The 10669-nt window shown below is 53.4% G+C and overlaps 3 pseudogenes; all 3 read right to left on the bottom strand.

The window, feature by feature from the left end:
- Positions 1–2837: 2837 nt before the first annotated feature.
- LOC148916506 (25S ribosomal RNA) lies at positions 2838–5953 on the bottom strand (annotated as a pseudogene).
- Positions 5954–6158: 205 nt separating this feature from the next.
- LOC148916505 (5.8S ribosomal RNA) lies at positions 6159–6310 on the bottom strand (annotated as a pseudogene).
- Positions 6311–6518: 208 nt separating this feature from the next.
- LOC148916504 (18S ribosomal RNA) lies at positions 6519–8239 on the bottom strand (annotated as a pseudogene).
- Between the last annotated feature and the right edge of the window lie 2430 nt (positions 8240–10669).

Here is a 10669-nt window from a genome sequence, read left to right as displayed (position 1 = left end):
CTGCCCGTTGCTTTGGCAAAGCCCGGCACCACCAAGCGAACCGCACATCTCAACAAGCGCAATGGCTGGCGAGAATGCGGATGCGAGTGGAGCCAAGCCGCCGCTAGGCATGACAAGAATAGCATAAAATCTAGGCAACTAGGCAACGATATATTGTGAGTTGAAACTTCGTAGGAGCATCACTTTCAGCGTCCCCGGTATTGGGTTGAGTTTCTAAAACAACCGTGCACACCGAGGTTAAACTTTACGTGACACTCCGACTTGCCGCTCGCCCACTACTCCGAAGGCAACCGATATTTTGCGGCATCATTGCTACTCTTGAGATTGTCATCCTCGACTTGCTTGTGCATTGGGCTCTGCACCGTGCACACACAAGCAATGCCTAGACAATCCTAATCATAGCTCAACCTTGCGAAGAGGATTGGCTAGCTTCTTCGAAGCCAACCCACTAGCGTGTTCGGTGGCCAACGATTCACTAGCTTCTTCATGAACTCCGCGGAAGCCATCCTCGACGTACTCGTGCATTGAGAAGGTTTGGTGGCCGTACTCCCAACACAAAAGCATAACCGAAGACAACCCCAAGCTGAAGTTCACCCAAAGCCCACCCATCGTCACCACGTGTGTTCGTGCGTCCAACAATTGACTAGCTTCTTCATCAACCCGTCGAAAGCCATCCCAGCGTGCCGTGCATTGAGAAGGTTTGGTGGCGTACTCCCAACACAAAAGCATAATCGAGGACAACCCCAAGCTAAAGTAAACTCGAAGCCAACCCATAATACCGAGGCAACATATCGAGGCAACATGACATGGGTGTGGCGTGGGGGAAGGGGGCTGCAGCTAGGAAGGCATGGGCTGCCATGCATATGCTGGCAACACACACCCCCCTATATAGCATTTTATGCATTTACTCCTTTGACAGGAGGAAACATCAACATGCTCGAGGAGTCATAATGGGCTCTAAATAATTCAATCCAAGGTATTTGGACGTGATTTTTTGCAGGGACACTAAGAAAAATGCAATCTATGATGGGAAAAGTTTCATAAATTTTTGAGGTCGGGAAGTATTTTTTTTATTTTTAGAAGTCGTAAAATTCAAAAAATCATTAAAAAAAAATTGGGGACGAATTTTTTAGTTTTGTAAGTTGGAGAAGATCCTAAAAATCATAGACTACTTATGGTTTAATTATTGTGTGAGGAAATTTCAATAAAAATGGGGCTTGACAAGGTTTGAAAAATTATGTCGACATTTCCAGCATATTTGTGTGCATGCTGTGGGCAGCAATGCCAAGGCCAAGCCAAGGCATCGCATGCCAAGCTCCCAATAGCCTCACTCTCGAAAGCCAAGGCATGGCATGCCAATAGCCTCACTCTCGCAAGGCAAGGCAAGACATGCCAAGGCATGGCATGCCAATAGCCTCCTCAAAGCTTCCAATAGCCTCACTCCCGCAAGCCAAGGCAAGACATGCCAAGGCATGACATGCCAAGAGCAAGGCATGTCAAGCTTCCAATAGCCTCACTCTCGCAAGACATGCCAAGGCCAAGCCAAGGCATGCCAAGGCCACGACATGCCAACGCAATGCAAGGCAAGGCAAGGCATGCCAGGCCACTAGGCGCAAGGGCCACTACATGCCAGGCCAGGGCCGCGACATGCCAATGCAATGCAAGGCAAGGCATGCCAAGCCAAGGCAAGGCAAGGCAAGGCATGCCAAGGCCAAGCCAAGGCAAGGCATGCCAAGGCCACGACATGCCAAGCGCAATGCAAGGCAAGGCAAGGCATGCCAAGGCCACGACATGCCAAGCATGCAAGGCAAGGCAAGGCATGCCAAGGCCAAGCCAAGGCAAGGCATGCCAAGGCCAAGCCAGGCAGCCAAGGCATGCCAAGGGCCAAGCCAAGCCAAGGCATGCCAAGCCAAGCCAGGCAGCCAGAAGCCAAGCCAAGGCCAAGGCATGCCAAGGCCAAGCCAAGCCAAGGCATGCCAAGGCCAAGCCAAGCCAAGGCATGCCAAGGCCAAGCCAAGACACGACATGCCAACGAAAGGCAAGGCAAGGCATGTCAGGGCTATGCCAAGGCCACGCCATTCCAAGCTTCCAATAGCCTCAATTTCTCAAAATGGCTTGAATGGGGCAATGCCAAGGCCAAGCCATGCCAAGCTTCTAATAGGCTCACTTTCTCGAAATGGCTTGAATGGGGCAGATGCCAAGGCCATGCCATGCAAAGCTTCCAATAGCCTCACTTTCTCAAAATGGCTTGAATGGGGCAATGCCAAGGCCATGCCATGCAAAGCTTCCAATAACCTCACTTTCTCAAAATGGCTTGAATGGGGCAATGCCAAGGCCAAGGCATGCCAAAGCCACGACATGCCAGCATGAGGCAAGGCAAGGCATGCCAAGGCCAAGGGCACATTGTATAGCATGAGGCAAAGCAAGGCAAAAAGCCAGCGAGGCAAGGCAAGACATGCCAGCGCCAAGGCAAGGCCAAGACATGCCAGCGCAAGGCAGGCCACGACATGCCAGCATGGCCAGAGGCACGAGCGACATGGCAGGCAAGGCAAGCCAAAGCGATGGAAAGGCAAGGCAAGGCAAAGCAAGGCAATGCCAAGGCAAGGCAAGGCATGCCCCGCGAGGCAAGGCAAGCCAAAGCCACGGGAAGGCAAACCAAAGCCAGCATAAGGCAAGGCGCGCCAAGGCCAAGGCCACGACATATGGCGGAAGAAAAGGCAAGGCAAGGGAGGCTTCACCAAAGCCACGGCAAGGCAAGGCAATCATGTAAAAAATACAAAGTGTCGGATGGGTAGCCTCGTCAAGTTTTGGGGAAAGTTGAATGGAAAAGGAGGGAGGGGAATCAAGTAGCCGCGGCTGAATCTCGGTGGATCGTGGCGGCAAGGCCACTCTGCCGCCTACAATACCCGTCGTGTATTTAAGTCGTCGCAAAGTTCTACCGCCTTCGGTAAATTATAATTTAAGCGGCCCTCGCGGCTCGTCCGCCGCGAGGCCTGCGACACGTGCCTTTGGGGCCTAGGGCCCTCGAGAATCGGCAAGCGGCGGCGGGCGCATGCGTCGCTTCTGGCGAGATTACGACTTAGGCGTTGATCATAATCGGCGCATGGTAAGCGCCCGCGGCTTTTCAACCAAGCGCGATGACCAATTATGCGAATCAGCGGTTCCTCGTACTAGGTTGAATTACTATTGCGACCTTGTCATCGGTATTAAAACTAACTTTTGTCTCCGCGGTCTAAACCCGACTCCGTTCCCTATTGGTGGGTGAACAATCCAACACTTGGTGGTTGCAGCTTCACAATGATAGGAAGGCCGACGCCCGAAGGATCAAAAGCAGCGTCGCTATGAGCGGCTTGGTGCCACAAGCGATTATCCTGGTAACTTTACCGCACCTCTAGCTTCAAATTCCGAGCGTCTAAAGGATCGATAGGCCCGCTTTCGGTTCGTATTAAATCTGGAAATCAGAATCAAGCGAGCTTTTACCCTTTTGTTCCACGAGATTTCATTCTCGTTAGGCTCATCTTAGGACACTGCGTTATCTTTTAACAGATGTGCGCTTAAACTCCCACGACAATGTCTTCCGCCGGATCGGCCGCTGAGGCGGCCTTGGTCAAAAGAGGCGATGCCCGCCTCGTTCCTGAATAAGTAAAATAACGTTAAAGTAGTGGTATTTCAATTTCGCGAAGCTCCACTTATACTACACCTCTCAAGTCATTTCACAAAGTCGGACTAAGTCAAGCTCAACAGGTCTTCTTTCCCGTGATTACCGCCCGTTCCCTTGGCGTGGTTTATTGGATAGTAAGCGAGGGCGGTGGGAATCTCGTTAATCCATTCATGCGCGTCACTAATTAGATGGCGAGGCATTTGGCTTACCTTAAGAGTCATAGTTACTCCGCCGTTTACCGGCGGTTGAATTTCTTCACTTTGACATTGAGCCTGGCGAAATCACATTGCGTTAGCATCGCGAGACCATCGCAATGCTGTTTTAATTAAGCGGTAGATTCCCTTGTCGTACCAGTTACAAGCGGCTGTTCGGCCGAGGAAAGTCCCGAAGAGCGCTCCCGATCCGTCCCCGGCCCGCGCGGCGACCGCTCGCCGCGGGAAGCGGCTGGCGATCCACCGGCCAGGCGGGTTGGGGCTGGGACCATTCAGCCCTCGAGCCAATCCTTTTCCAGGTTCGGATCCATTTTGCCGACTTCCGCCTACATTGTTCCATCGACGGGAATTTGTTCACCTTGGAGACGATCACGGTTATAGTACGGCCGTGAATGGCACTCGGTCCTCGAATTTTCAAAGGTGCCGAAATGCCGGACACCAGCGCGGACGTCGCGGTGCTCTTCCGACGCTGGACCCTACCTCACGGTGAGCGTTTCGAGTGGGCGGTGTGCAGCGAAAGATAACTCTTCCGAGGCCCCGCGGCGTCTCGGACTCCTAACGTTGCCGTCAACCACCCGTCCGGTTCGAGGAATTTTAACCGATTCCCTTCCCCGAAGTTCGCGGCAGCGCTATCAGACAGGCTTCCCGTCTCTTAGGATCGACTAACCCATGTGCAAGTGCGTTCCATGGAACCTTTCCCTCTTCGGCCTTCAGTTCTCATTTGAATATTTGCTACTACCACAAGATGCACGCCAGGCGCTCCGCCGGGCTCGCGCCCGGGTTTGCGGCGGCGACGCGCGCCCTCCTACTCATCGGGGCACTGGCACTTGCCGGACGGGTATAGTCGGCGCAGCGCCATCCATTTCGGGGCTAGTTGATTCAGCGGGTGAGTTGTTACCACTCCTAGCGGTTTCGACTTCCGACCACATCCTGCTGTCTTAATCGACCAACACCCTTTGTGGGTTCTAGGTTAAGCGCGATTGGGCACGTAACCGGCCAGTTCATCCGCGCCCGATTCGCTTACCAAATGGCCCTTGGAGCTCTGATTCCATGGCGGCTCAACAAAGCGGCGCGCGTCCTACCTATTTAAAGTTTGAGAATAGGTCGGCGTTGCGCCCGATGCCTCTAATCATTAGCTTTGCGATAGAACTTCGTTCCACGGGCTCCAGCTATCTGAGAAACCGGAGGAACCAACTACTAGACGGTTCGATTAGTCTTTGCCCTATACCCGTCAGACGAGCGATTTGCGTCGGTATCGCTGCGGGCCTCCACGAGTTTCCTGCAGCCGCCCTTCGGGCGCAGTTCACCATCTTCCGGGTCGGCAGTGCATGCTCTCCTCGAACCCTTCTCGGAAGATCAGGTGGTCGGCGGTGCAACCTCAAGGGATCCCGCGATCAGCTTCCTTCGCCTTACGGGTTTAATCGCCCGATTGGCTCGCACACATGTCGGACTCCGTGGTCCGTGTTTCAAGCGGGCGAATGAAACCCGAGGCGATGCGAGGCACGCAGATGCCTGAAACACGGCGAGGCGCGCGTGCTGCCTACCGATCGCGTGCGGCGTCTCGCCCGGCATATCAACGGCCGGGCTTTGGCGCCGCCGCGATCCGCATCGGTCAGCGCCCGAGGCGATGGCGGACGGCTTGTGACCGTTCCACATCCGACCGGGGCGCATCGCGGCCCCATCCGCTTCCCTCCCGACAATTTCAAGCACTCTTTGACTCTCTTTTCAAAGTCCTTTTCATCTTTCCCCTCGCGGTACTTGTTTGCTATCGGTCTCGCCCGTATTTAGCCTTGAGGCGAATTTACCGCCGATTGGGGCTGCATTCCCAAACAACCCGACCGCCGGCGGCGCCTGCGTGGTGCGACAGTCCGGCACACTGAGGGCTCTCACCCTCTCGCGCCACCTTCCGGTGGACTTGGGCGATCCGGTGAGGCCTTCTCGGACTACAGGTGGACGCCATGGGGCCCGATTCTCAAGTAGGCTATTCGGTTCCTCGCCGTTACTAGGGAATCGCCCATAAGTTTCTTTTCCTCGCTTATTGATATGCTTAAATTGCGGGTAACCCGCTGACACAGGGTCGCGTTGAAAGCGGCAGGCGGGCAACCGAGCAATTTTGAGCCCTCGATGGGCGGCGACCCGCGCACGACAGGCAGCGAGGGTTCGCAACCACCGATTGTCGTGGCGTCGTCGGCGAGGACTTGGTATTTATGCCAAGCCGCGCGCGAGAAGCGCCGCGAGGCCATCATCCGCCCCGCAATCCGAAGGAGTAGGTGGGGGCAGCGGCGTGGCCTTGACGGCGTGCCCTCGGCCTAATGGCTTGGCGGGCGCAACTTGCGTTCAAAGACTTCGATGGTTCACGGGATTCGCAATTCACACCAAGTATCGCATTTCACTCGTTCTTCATCGATCACGAGCCGAGATATCCGTTGCGGAAGTCGTTTGACATATTTGAAGATAGCGGCGCCGCCCGCGCCGCCGTTCGAGGCGGCGAGGCGCGCTCTCGTTCAAGTTCCTTGGCGCGAATTCGGCGCCGGTGTTAGTTATGCGCCCGGAAGGTGAAACCCCGGGACAAAGGGCGAGAGCGCGCCGAGGCGGCCCTCGTCCCCGGCACGAAACTAGTTCTCGGGTCGGCTGGTAGGTTTCGACAATGATCCTTCGCGGGTTCACCTCACGAAAGCCTTATTCGACTTCTCCTTCCTCTGATAAGGTTCGGTGGACTTCTCGCGACGTCGCGGGCGGGCGAACCACCCACGTCGCCGTGATCGAACACTTCACGGACCATTCAATCGGTAGGGGAGCGGCGGCGGTGTGTACAAAGAGGCGAGGGGCGTAGTCAGCGGTGATGACTCGCGCTTACTAGAATTCCTCGTTGAAGACCAACAATTGCAATGATCTATCCCCATCACGTGAAATTTCAAAGATTACGGGCACATCGGCCAAGGCTATAGACTCGTTAGATACGCAGTGTAAGCGCGTCGCGACCCGAACATCTAAGGGCATCGGACTGTTGTGCCTCAAACTTCCTTGGCCTGGCGGCCATAGTCCCTCTAAGAAGCTGGCGCGGAGGATCCTCATAGCTAGTTAGCGGCTGAGGGTCTCGTTAGTTAGCAGATTAACGGACAAATCGCTCCACCAACTAAGACGGCCATGCACCACCACCCATAGAATCAAGAAAGAGCTCTCGTCATCAATCCTTACTATGCGGACTGGTAAGTTTCCCGTGTTGAGTCAAATTAAGCGCGGAGCTCCCTCTGATGGTGCCCTTCCGTCAATTCCTTTAAGTTTCACCTTGCTGCGACCATACTCCCGGAACCCAAACTTTGATTTCTCATAAGGTGTCTTGTGAGTCTAAAAGTAACATCCGCGATCACAGTCGGCATCGTTTATAGTTGAGACTAGGGCGGTATCGTCGTCTTGAGCCCCAACTTTCGTTCTTGATTAATGAAAACATCCTTGGCAAATGCTTTGTTGTTCGTCTTTCATAAATCCAAAATTTCACCTCACTACTGTAAAAAATACCCCGTAGTGTCACATTAATCATTACTCCGATCCGAAGGCGAGGAATAGGACCGAAATCCTGATGTTATCCCATGCTAATGTATCCGGGCGTAGGCTTGCTTTGAGCACTCTAATTTCTTCAAAATACTTGACACGGAGGAACGACCGGCCAATTAAGGCCGGAGGCGTATCGCCGAGTAGAAGGAACGGAGTCGGCAGGTGCACACGGCGGAGGCGGTCGACCCAACAGGTCAACTCTGACTTTTGCCTTAACCATGTCGCTGTGGAGTGGAATTACATGTTCGCGGCACCGGACTTGCCCTCAATGGATCCTCGTTAAGGATTTAGATTGTACTCATTCCAATTACCAGACTCTAAGAGCCCGGTATTGTTATTTATTGTCACTACCTCCCCGTGTCAGGATTGGGTAATTTGCGCGCTCTTTATATTCCTTGGATGTGGTAGCCGTTTCTCAGGCTCCCTCTCCGGAATCGAACCCTAATTCTCCGTCACCCGTCACCACCATGGTAGGCCACTATCCTACCATCGAAAGTTGATAGGGCAGATATTTGAATGATGCGTCGCCAGCACGATGGCTGTGCGATCCGTCGAGTTATCATGAATCATCAGAGCAACGGGCAGAGCCCGCGTCAGCCTTTTATCTAATAAATGCATCCCTTCCAGAAGTCGGGGTTTGTTGCACGTATTAGCTCTAGAATTACTACGGTTATCCGAGTAGTAGATACCATCAAACAAACTATAACTGAGTTAATGAGCCATTCGCAGTTTCACAGTCTGAATTAGTTCATACTTACGTTGCATGGCAATCTTTGAGAATAGCGTATGACTCTTGGCGGGATCAGCGGTAGCATTCCTTTGGCGTCGGCTCCGTGCAAGACAAACGACCTTGGGTGTTGTGCTCGCCCTTGAGCACGGCGGTCGCATCGTCAGCGAAAATGCTTGAATTGGGCGATCGGAGGCCGAAGACCACGCCCGGCTCAATGCTCCGCATCAGAGATCCTGGCGAAACTTGTGGACCTTCACAATCTCCCGGACGAGCCGTGGGTTGATCGGGACCTAAGCACCGCTCTGACGTCCTCCTTGCCGCGAAGGGCAAGAGGAGAAAGGGACAACGAGGCGCATTCCTTAACAATAGGTAGCCAAAGCGGGAACCCATTAACCGCACAAGCCAATCTTGAAGCATCAATGGCGAGGGGTATGAGGCGAGTTCGATGCGGTGCGAGCTCTTGGTGCATACAACCCATTCACCACTCACTGCGCCGTTGCTTTGGCAAAGCCCGGCCACCACCAAGCGAACCGCACATCTCAACAAGCGCATGGCTGGCGAGAATGCGGATGCAAGTGGAGCCAAGCCGCCCGCTAGGCATGACAAGAATAGCGCGAAATCTGAGCAACTAGGCAGCGATATATTGTGAGTTCGAAACTGTAGGAGCATCACTTTCAACGTCGGTGTTGGGTTGAGTTTCTAAAAACAACACACTGGTTAAACTTTACACGTGACACTCAGGCACCTTTCGCCCACTACTCAGAAGAGGCAACCCGATATTTTGCGGCATCATTGCTACTCTTGGAGATTGTCATCCTCGACTTGCTTGTGCATTGGGCTGCACCGTGCTACACAAGCAATGCCTAGACAATCCTAATCATAGCTCAGCCACTTGAAGGTGGCTAGCTTCTTAAAATAACCACCCCCAGCGTGTTGGTGGCCAGATTCACTAGCTTCTTCATGAACTCCGCGAAAGCCATCCTCGGCGTGCTAGGTGCATTGAGAGGTTTGGTGGCGTACTCCCCTTCAAAGCATAGCCGAAGACAACCCCAGTGAAGTTCACCCAAAGCCCACCATCGTCACCACGTGTGTTCGTCGTCCAACAATTGACTAACTTCTTCATCAACCCGTCCAGCCATCCCACGCAGTGCATTGAGAAGGTTTGGTGGCCGCCTCAACACAAAAGCATAATCGAGACAACCCCAAGCTAAAGTAAACTCGAAGCCAACCCATAATACCGAGGCAACATATCGAGGCAACATGACATGGGTGTGGCGTGGGGGAAGGGGGCTGCAGCTAGGAAGGCATGGGCTGCCATGCATATGCTGGCAACACACACCCCCCTATATAGCATTTATGCATTTACTCCTTTGTGGGAGGAAACATCAACATGCTCGAGGTCATAATGGGCTCTAAATAATTCAATCCAAGGTATTTGGACGTGATTTTTTGCAGGGACACTAAGAAAAATGCAATCTATGATGGGAAAAAGTTTCATAAATTTTGAGGTAGAGTATTTTTTTATTTTAGAGTAAGTAAAATTCAAAAATCATTAAAAAATTGGGACAAATTTTAGTTTTGTAAGTTGGAAAGATCCTAAAATCATAGACTACTTATGGTTTAATTGTGTGAGAAATTTCAATAAAAATGGGGCTTGACAAGGTTCAAAGTATATCGACATTTCCAGCATATTTGTGTGCATCTTTGTAGTGACAATGCAAGGCCAATGAGGCATGTGCCAAGCTCCCAATAGCCTCACTCTCAGCCAAGGCATGGCATGCAATAGCCTCACTCTCTCATGGGCAAGGGCAAGACATGCCAAGGCATGGCATGCCAATAGCCTCCACTCCGGCTTCCAATGCCACCTCACTCCCGCCCAAGCCAAGGCCAAGACATGCCAGGCATGACACGCAAGGCAAGCGTATCAAGCTCCAATAGCCTCACTCTGTAAGACATGCCAGGCCAGCCAAGGCATGCCAAGGCCACGACATGCCAGCATGATGCAAGGCAGGGCAAAGGCATGCCAAGGCCACTAGGCGCGCCAAGGCCACTACATGCCAGGCCAGGGCCGCGACGTATGATACAGTACAAGACCCAAGGGCATGCGAGCCAAGACAAGAGCAAGGCAAGGCATGCCAGGGCAAGCAAGGCAGACATGCCAGGCCACACGACGTACCAGCATGATGCAAGGCAGAACCAAGGCATGCCCAGAGCCACAGCAATGCCAGCAATGCCAAGGGCAGACAAGGCATGCCAAGGCCAGAAGCCAAGGCAAGACATGCCAAGGTGCAAGCCAAGCCAAGGCATGCCAGGGCCCTGACATGCCAGCATGATGCAGGGCAAGGCAAGGCAAGGCATGCCAAGGCCAAGCCAAGCCAAGGCATGCCAGGCCAGTAAGCCAAGGCGTGCGAGGCCAAGCCAAGACCACAATTCAGCCATGCCAGCATAAGACAGGAGCAAGGCATGTCCAGGCTATGGCAGCCACGCCATTCCAGCTTCCAATAGCCTCCA

The sequence above is a fragment of the Prunus mume genome, linkage group LG6 (assembly GCF_029339155.1).
Source record: "Prunus mume cultivar Tortuosa linkage group LG6, ASM2933915v1, whole genome shotgun sequence".
NCBI classification, from domain to species: domain Eukaryota; kingdom Viridiplantae; phylum Streptophyta; class Magnoliopsida; order Rosales; family Rosaceae; genus Prunus; species Prunus mume.
Note: the sequence above shows the minus strand (reverse complement) of the source record. Positions and strands in the feature narration are given on the sequence as shown.